The sequence below is a fragment of the Vombatus ursinus genome, unplaced genomic scaffold (assembly GCF_900497805.2).
Source record: "Vombatus ursinus unplaced genomic scaffold, bare-nosed wombat genome assembly UNPS02010394.1, whole genome shotgun sequence".
Taxonomy (NCBI): domain Eukaryota; kingdom Metazoa; phylum Chordata; class Mammalia; order Diprotodontia; family Vombatidae; genus Vombatus; species Vombatus ursinus.
In genome coordinates, this window is record NW_020950172.1 from 606,190 (window position 1) to 613,929 (window position 7,740).

General features: G+C 53.6%; 1 long non-coding RNA gene across 2 annotated transcripts; it reads right to left on the reverse strand.

The window, feature by feature from the left end:
• Nucleotides 1-216: 216 nt before the first annotated feature.
• Nucleotides 217-5,206, reverse strand: LOC114037455. Of its 2 annotated transcripts, none has more exons than XR_003568448.1 (3): nt 4,957-5,206; nt 2,375-2,489; nt 217-1,447 (listed from the first exon to the last, which is right to left on the reverse strand). It is a non-coding gene; the product is annotated as an uncharacterized LOC114037455 (long non-coding RNA). The 2 variants fall into 2 exon arrangements; XR_003568447.1 differs by having other exon boundaries at nt 217-1,721.
• Nucleotides 5,207-7,740: the final 2,534 nt, after the last annotated feature.

A 7,740-nucleotide genomic window follows, 5' to 3' on the forward strand; every position in this document is an offset into this window, starting at 1 on the left:
TTTCACAGATGAGGAAATTGAGGCAAACAGGGTGAAGTGACTTGCCCAGGGTCACACAGCTAGAAAGCGCCTGAGGCCAGATTTGAACTCAGGGAGATGAGTCTTCCTGACTTCAGGCCTGGCGCCACCCCCCCAGTTGCCCCAACCATTCTATTTGGTGTTTGTTAAATATGGAATAAAATTAGAATCAGGAAAAGAAATAATAAACATCAATAGTCTAAATTCTCCTATTTTAAAACATTATAGAATGGATCTAGAAGCAAAACCCATCAATATCACTCCCAGGAGGCCCATTTGACCATTGCAACGCGTCTCTAGCAAGCTTGGGCAGCTACAGGGCACAGTGGTCAGAACACTGGGTCTGGACTCCGGAAGACCTGAGCTCAAACGTGACGTCAAAGCAGCATTATTGCCCTTCATACACGGTGCTCCATTCCCCACCTCCAGGTCTGTGCATTAGCTGTTGTCCCTGCCTAGCTGCACTTGCTCCTTATGGCTACCTCTTCAAATACCTGGCTTCCTTCAAAACTCAGCTCGGGAGGTCACCCCCTACAAGGAGCCTTCCCAATCCCTCCAGGTTCTGGCACCTTCCTCTCCGGAAACATTCCCTTGGATTTACTCTGTATGTATCCTGTACCTACTCCCATATGTACATACTGGCTCCCCTGGTAGAGTGCCAGCTCCCTGAGGGCAGGGGCTGACTTGTTTTTTTTCTCTCTGTAGCCCCAGCACACAGCACAACCCCTGGCTGGTAGAGAGTGCTAACGAAACACCTGAAGCTTGACTTACAGTAAAAGCACATGAAGGGGGGAGGATGGGCTAGGACGTGGGGCTTGGTGCTTCCACGGCTCCCAGGAGTCTCTGAGACCAGAGCCAGCCTTTGACACCAAGGTCCCCGTGGCCTTCTGTCAGTTGGGACGATCAGAAGCCTCACCTTTGAACGGTGGGTCACCCAAAGTGCCTTACCAAGACCGTGGCCAATCAGGGAGGCTGCCCTCATAGTGGAGGACACAGGGGGCTCCATCTTAGCTAAAGTGGGCATGCCCGGGTTACACCTTGGCAGGAGTGTGAGGTAGGGTGCTTCCTCGAACCCCAGCGCGGCCCACCAAAAGCACCCTCTGACTCATCAGAAGTGCAGAGTCGCCAGTGCTTAGCACAATGCTGGTCACACAGTAGGCACTTAATAAACGTTTGTTGACTTTAGATTCCATGGCAAAGTCACTAGTCCCAAAGAACCCACCGATAGCACAGATTCCCCGGGAGGATAATGTGCCCCTGTAAGCCGACTTCCGCTTGGCTGGAACCCACACTCCCACGCTCCTAAAACAAAACCACAGAGCCAGGCCGAAAGGACGTCTTGATCTGCGAGGGATGGGCTGGAACTTCTCTCTGGCGCCATCTAGTGGCTCTAGCCGGGGGAGCCTTGGGACACATCGGCTACTGGATCCTGAGGACCAGATAGACATCTTTCATTGGGAATCGGAGGTGGAGAGAGCAAAGGAGACAAAGCTGAAATACCATTAAGGACAGTGTGTCTGGGAGGCTCGGCGATTGGGTTTGGCCGGGAAGAGGTGATGAAGGCAACTCTTTTCACAAAAAAGCCATCGCAGGAGAAGAGCCCTGAACAAGGCAGGCATCAGGAGGTATCCCCGATCGGTTTCCACTCTAACGCCGTTTCTTCATCTCTCAGGTGACATCCCTCCCAGCTCCAACGTTCTGTCCTATCAACAAAAGCCCCCTTTTCTAGAGCAGGCACCCCTTACTGGGGAGACACCATGCAAACAACTGCATACAGACAAGCTGTGCGCAGGACACAGTGGAGATCACATCAGAGAGAAGACACTGGGATTGGGGGGGTCAGGAGGCTCTCTGGAGGGCCAGCTTTAGCCGAGGCTTGGAGGAAGCCAGGGAAGCCAGAAGCTGGAGGCGTGGGGGCCAGCCAGAGCAAATGCCTCCCGCTCTGTGCTCTTTGCGAGGAACAGCCCGGGGGCCAGGGTCCCTGCATCCCCGAGTATTGGCAGGGCAGGAAGGTGAACAAAGACTGTAAAGGTCCAAGGCAGCCGGGTGAGGAAGGGCTTTAAGAGGATTTCATATCTGATTCTGGACGAGCTTGTTGACTGGAACCTGGACTGGTCAGAGCCACACTTTGGGAAGGTCCCTTTGACTCTGGAGCCAGACAGAATGAGGCCAGTCCCCGCTCCCTGTGAGCCCTGCAAACGCTTGGAGCCAGCTCTCAGGACAAGTAGACCCAGAGCCTCCAACCAGTCTTTACCCCACCATCCTGGCTACCTCCCCTCCAGCCTGTCGACTTCCTTCCTACCAGGAATGCCCAGAACTCAACCCAACGCTCCCCAGACATGCCCAGAATACACACCACATTTGGCAAGAGGACTTCTCTCAGAAGAATCCTGAGATAATTCTTGAGCACAAGATTGAAGCCATGGTTCCACCCTCTACGGTCTGTGTCCTCTGAGCCTCAGTTTCTTGATCTGTAAAAGGAGGTGGGTTGAATTAGAGGCTCCAATTCAGTTGTCTTAAGACCCACGTTCTTGAGGCTGGGGGAGGAGGAAGGGCCAGCACATGGAAGACGGACTCCGTTTTTTGCACTTGGTGAGGAGACCCAAGGAGGCCTGTGAAGAGAAGTTGCCAAGAGCAAGGAAAGCTTCCTAGCAATGGCGTTGTCCCAAAGTGGGATGGATCGCCTAGAGGGTTGGAAGGCACCTCCTCTAGCTGCTGATGGCCAGCTGTCAGGAATGGGGCAGAGCCTACTCCAACCCACACACAGCTTGAACTGGCTGGCCTCTGGGCCTCCAGAACACCCTGGAGATGCCATGGCCCTGCCAAGGTCCAGTATTACGGAGGCAGCCAGATAGCGTACTCCTGAACACAGGGCATTCAATAAAGCCCCCCAGAAAAGGAGGCACTGGGACCGAAGCCCAGACTTTGTCCCCGAGGAGGCCACCCCCAGGGCTTGGCTGAAGTTGCCAGGTGTCTGAGAGCAGCCATTGTGAGGCCCTGCCCAGGTCACAGGAGTGCCCCTTGATATTGTGTTTGAAGGTGTCTTCCTCATGCACCAACCTGGGACACGGAAGAAGAACCTGCCTGGAGCCGTGCCTGGGCCAAGTCCTCAGAAGCCAGGGCCAGCCCACTCCATGAAAGCACCCAACCTGCTATAGACACCACCCAGCAGCAGCAGAAATGAAATCTAAACCGAAGCTAAAATACACTAAGTAAGTAGCTGCCTTCCTCCACCCGCCCCCAGCCCCGGGGAGCGGGCCCAGGGGCTCATGGTCCCTCCCAGGCTCCCCTAAATGGCAGCGTCTCGTAGCTGCTGCTGCTGAAGACTTCCTCGGTCAGGAACTAAAATTCGTGTCTCCCTGAAGTTTGGCGGCTTCTGAGCACAAGGCCCACTGACACACAGATAGATGTTCAACAGATTCTATCTAGAACAAGGCCAAAAAGAGTGCTGTCTGAGTGAGCCTGCAAAGGAACCGACAAAGCTCATCCTTAGACTCTCACTCTGGGGGCCAGCTGTCACCCCGGGGGGTCGGTCCAAGGCCTGGCTTTCCCCCTCATTTCCTCCCACATTAAAGGCTGGGCATGACCACAGGCTGAGAGCTTAAGGTTTTCACTGAGAAGATCCTGAGACCCCGGGCTGAGGGGGACAGTGGGAGAGGGCTGGAATGAGCCCAGAACCTGAATTCCAGCCTGGCTGGGGTCCTGCCTCAGACACTTAGAAATACAAAGATCATTGATGTGTTTATTCATCACCTACTACGTAGAGACCTTAGGAGCCCCCTAAGGGGCTGGGACCCAGACTCTGAGATACATTCCATGCTCTCATGAAGCTTTCAAATAGAGTGCAGGGTGGGGGAGGGAGGCAAGGAGAAAGGTCAGAAGCCAACACAGATAACCATGATTTCTAGTAATGGTGGGTCATATGCCCGCACCGGTCACACACACACACTCAAAAACTGCATAGCCTAAACAAAGGCTTTGTATTGACTCTTGAGGCCTGAGGGCAGGATTCTGGTTAATTCCAAACCCTAGGAGAAACCAGGGAAGGCTTCCTAAGGAGGAAGGCTTTTCTGTTGGGAAGTCTTATGGCATAATGGGGATGAGAGGAGCACAGACCTAGAGCTGGAAGGGGCCATACATAGGTTATCAAACCACTGCCCTCCATTTGGCTGAAAAGGAAACAGAAGCCCAGAGAGGGTAAGTGACCTGCCCAATGTCACACAGCAAGGAAGTTCAACAAAGGCAAAGAGGCAGGGCAGGGCCAATGTGGAACTTTTTAAGGAGAAGAGGAAGAGGGGGGAAAGAACCCTAAAGATGCTTTAGCAGAGAAGGATGATCAGGCCCAAGAACAGGAAAGTTTATTCCGTTGCTAGCCGTATGGAGGGATGAATCCTTGAGAACAAATCTGCTCCCAAGGACTGACCAGAGCAAAGCAAGGTTGGGCTGGATTGGGCTGGGACATCCTGGGCTGGGACAGGCTGAGCTAGATTGGACTGGGCTGGGCTGGGAGAAGCTACCTGGAGGTGACACTAGGCTGGGCCCGGGGGGCGCGCCTCCGCCTCCGAGGGGCAGGAGAGGTTAGGAATCAAATGAAGCCTTTTCTTGGGAGAGAAAGCCACATGTGAATAAGGCTACAATCCAGGCCTCAGCACTATCCAAGAGGCCCAAGTGCCGATGAACGGCTAAGGAGTTTCAGTGAGATTTCATCCAGATCTGTATTATGTGTATTTGCAGTTAGTGGATAGCCCCCCCATTCTCATGGCAAGCGCTCGGCCATAATAGCTCCAAATAAGCTAACACGGCCTACCAGGTGAGAAAAACCAAGGACCTTCTAAAGTGGCAAGCACGTATGGACTTCACATAGACTATTGGAAAAACCACCAAGGAGTCATTACCGCACCCATGGCTGTGCACCCTTCATCGCAAGCATGTACTTACACAGCCCAGGGAACTGGCCCCCCGGGGCCTACTCGCCTCAATTAGGTAAATTCCCCGCATGGCTAAATCTGAACTCCTAGGCTAGACCAGGAGAGCCTTGGGAGAGCCCACAGGCTCAGAGGGACACCCGTCTTCACCGTTCTTCAGCAAGGCTCCAGAGGCTACAGGCCCAACCAGGAAAGAGGCAGGTTCACGGAAGCCTCTCAGAACCCGGCTTCAGCTCCTCTTTGCAGCCAGGCTCCCTCCCATCTCCTGGGCCCTCTGGCTCCCTGGCACACTGGACTTTGTCACTGTCACCGCCCGTCTCTGTGCTCTTTGTACATGCTGTGCCCCCTGCCAGGAATGCTGCCCTTCATCTTGGCCACGCAAAATCTTTCTCTTCCTGAAGGAAGGCACCTCCAGTGCCCCCTCTGCATGAACCTTCCCTGACCTCTCTTCCTTCTCTGTTTTGTCATGATCTCTCCTCCCCCCCCATCACATAACCTTGTATTGAAGACTCCCTCAGGAAGTGAGCCCCTTGACCATTTCGTCTCCATCTGCCCAGAGCCTCACACAATGCCTCGAACGTTTAGAAAGAAGGTCATGAGATGCCTGGATTTTTGTTGAATTGAATTCTCTTTCCTTTAAATCGAGGAGGAGACAAAATCGTAGCCTATATTTCGGTAATTACAAAGTGATTCCTTTGAAATGACCTCCTGAACGGAGGGTGGAGCAAAGGGGAGGCTCTCCATTTGATCGATGAGCAAACAGGTCGATGGCTGGAATTTGTCCCCTGACTCCCGCTGGGCCATTGACGCTCTTCTCACCAAGCCCCTGCCCCCTTCACCACAGAAGCCCCAGAGAGCTGGACGCCAGAGGAGGCAGGTGGACGAGGACAGACACTCTACCTGTGACAGACATGACCGTCTTACAAGGGAGATCCCTGGTCTGGGGAGGACACCACCGGCCAGAGCTAATGTGTGACTGACTGACTGACTGACTGCCCAGGGCCACTGGGGGCAGAGCTTGGTCTTTTGTTTCCCCTAGAAGGAGACCTTGGTTTGCAGAGTGTCCCCTCCCCGCCAAGGGATCTGGAGTCTCAGAGGAAGGAAGGAGGGTTCACTGGAGGGGATAGGGGAGAGTCCAGGAAGGTTTCCTTTATTTCAAAGGGAAGGAAGTTCCCAGAGAGACAAAGGCCTTTCCAGAGACAAGTTGGTATCTGAATTGTCACAGTGGGCGCTGAATCGGAGACCAGACTCCACAGGACTGAGCAGCTGAGGCTGCACTTATCTATAACGTGGGGTTGACTTTTTGGGGCACCATCCTGCAGCATCTCTGAGGCTGTCCCAGGGTTCCTGAGAGGGAAGATGTCAGAACCAGGGCCACAGGGCCGAGTGGTCCAAGCACGTTGTAAGTGTTTAGAAATGCTTGTGGACTGGCAGAGTGATCCATGAGGTCCTACACTCAGAGCAGGGGGAGATGAATGCCACCTACTATGTGCCAGACACTGTTTGAGGCCCTTACCAACATCATCTCATTTGACCTTCACAGCGAGCCTGGCACGTGGGTGCCATCATGTCAAATCCTCATTTTATAGTTGAAGAAACTGAGGCAGACAGAGTTTCAGTGACTTGCCCAGGGTCCCACGGCTCGTAGTGTCTCAGGCTGGGTTCCAACTCAGTTCTTTCTGACTCCAGGCCCATGCCTCCATCCACTGAGGCACCAGCTGCCCAGGCCTTCCAGGCCAACTCTCTCATTTTAGAGAGGAAGAAAACTGAGGCCCTGAGAGGGAGGAGAGACGAGGCCAGGGTCACACTATGCCGTGATGCCCTGGGGCTCTGCCAGTACCTAACTCAGTGACTTCAGACAACAACGGAATTTGGTCTCCTTTCCAGATTCCTCACCAATGATGGCAGGTGACTGAGCTCAGAGATCATTAAGCCCCTTTTCCTGCCATCCCCCACTATCAGCCCCCTCCCAGCTCTCACATCCCATGGTTGACTCACATTAAGCTTGTGGTCCACTAAAACCCCCAGATCTATTTTACAGGGAAGTAGTCTGGCCACGCCTCTCTTTGTACTTGTAAAGTGGACTTTTTGAATCCATGTATGAGACTTGTCGTTTTTTACCTGCTAAATTTCATCTTATTAGATTAGCCCAATAGCCGGCTGAGATCTTTTTGGATGCAGATTTGCTCACCTAACATTTCAGCTATCCCTTCTGGCTTCTCATCATGTGCAGACTTGATTAGCATGCCACCTCTGCCTGTTTCCAAATGTCACACCTCCCTAGATCCCTAGGGCACTCCACTGGAGACCTCAGTCACCCAGGCACCACTGCTTGGCCTCTTCTCCACCACACCACAATTACTGCCAGGCACACAGTGCCATTTTCCATCCTGCCTCACTGATTCAGCATCATGACAACAGGGGGCAGCAGAGAGCAGGCTGGGCAGTGGTCAGGGGGAACCTTGGTCCCAAATCTTGGCTTCACCATTTCTTTGGGCTGTGGAGCCTTTCTGAGGCTCAGTCCTCACTTCGAAGGTGGGAATCAGGCTCCCAGCAGCCTCCTCTGGTGAAGCTGTGAAATCCCTGGCTAACCCAGACTCCTCCCTGCTTCCAGCCACCCTTCCAGGGCACATGACCCAGGCTTCTCCCAGCCCCCCTCTCCCGTGAAGGGTCCAGAGCAGGACAAAGAGGACAGGGAAGACCTGCCCTGGCCCTTTGCCAGACACAACGTGACTGCGGGCTCCTACAAAGAAGAGACCATCTTCTCCTTCCTTTGTTGCCACGGGGCTTAGCGCAA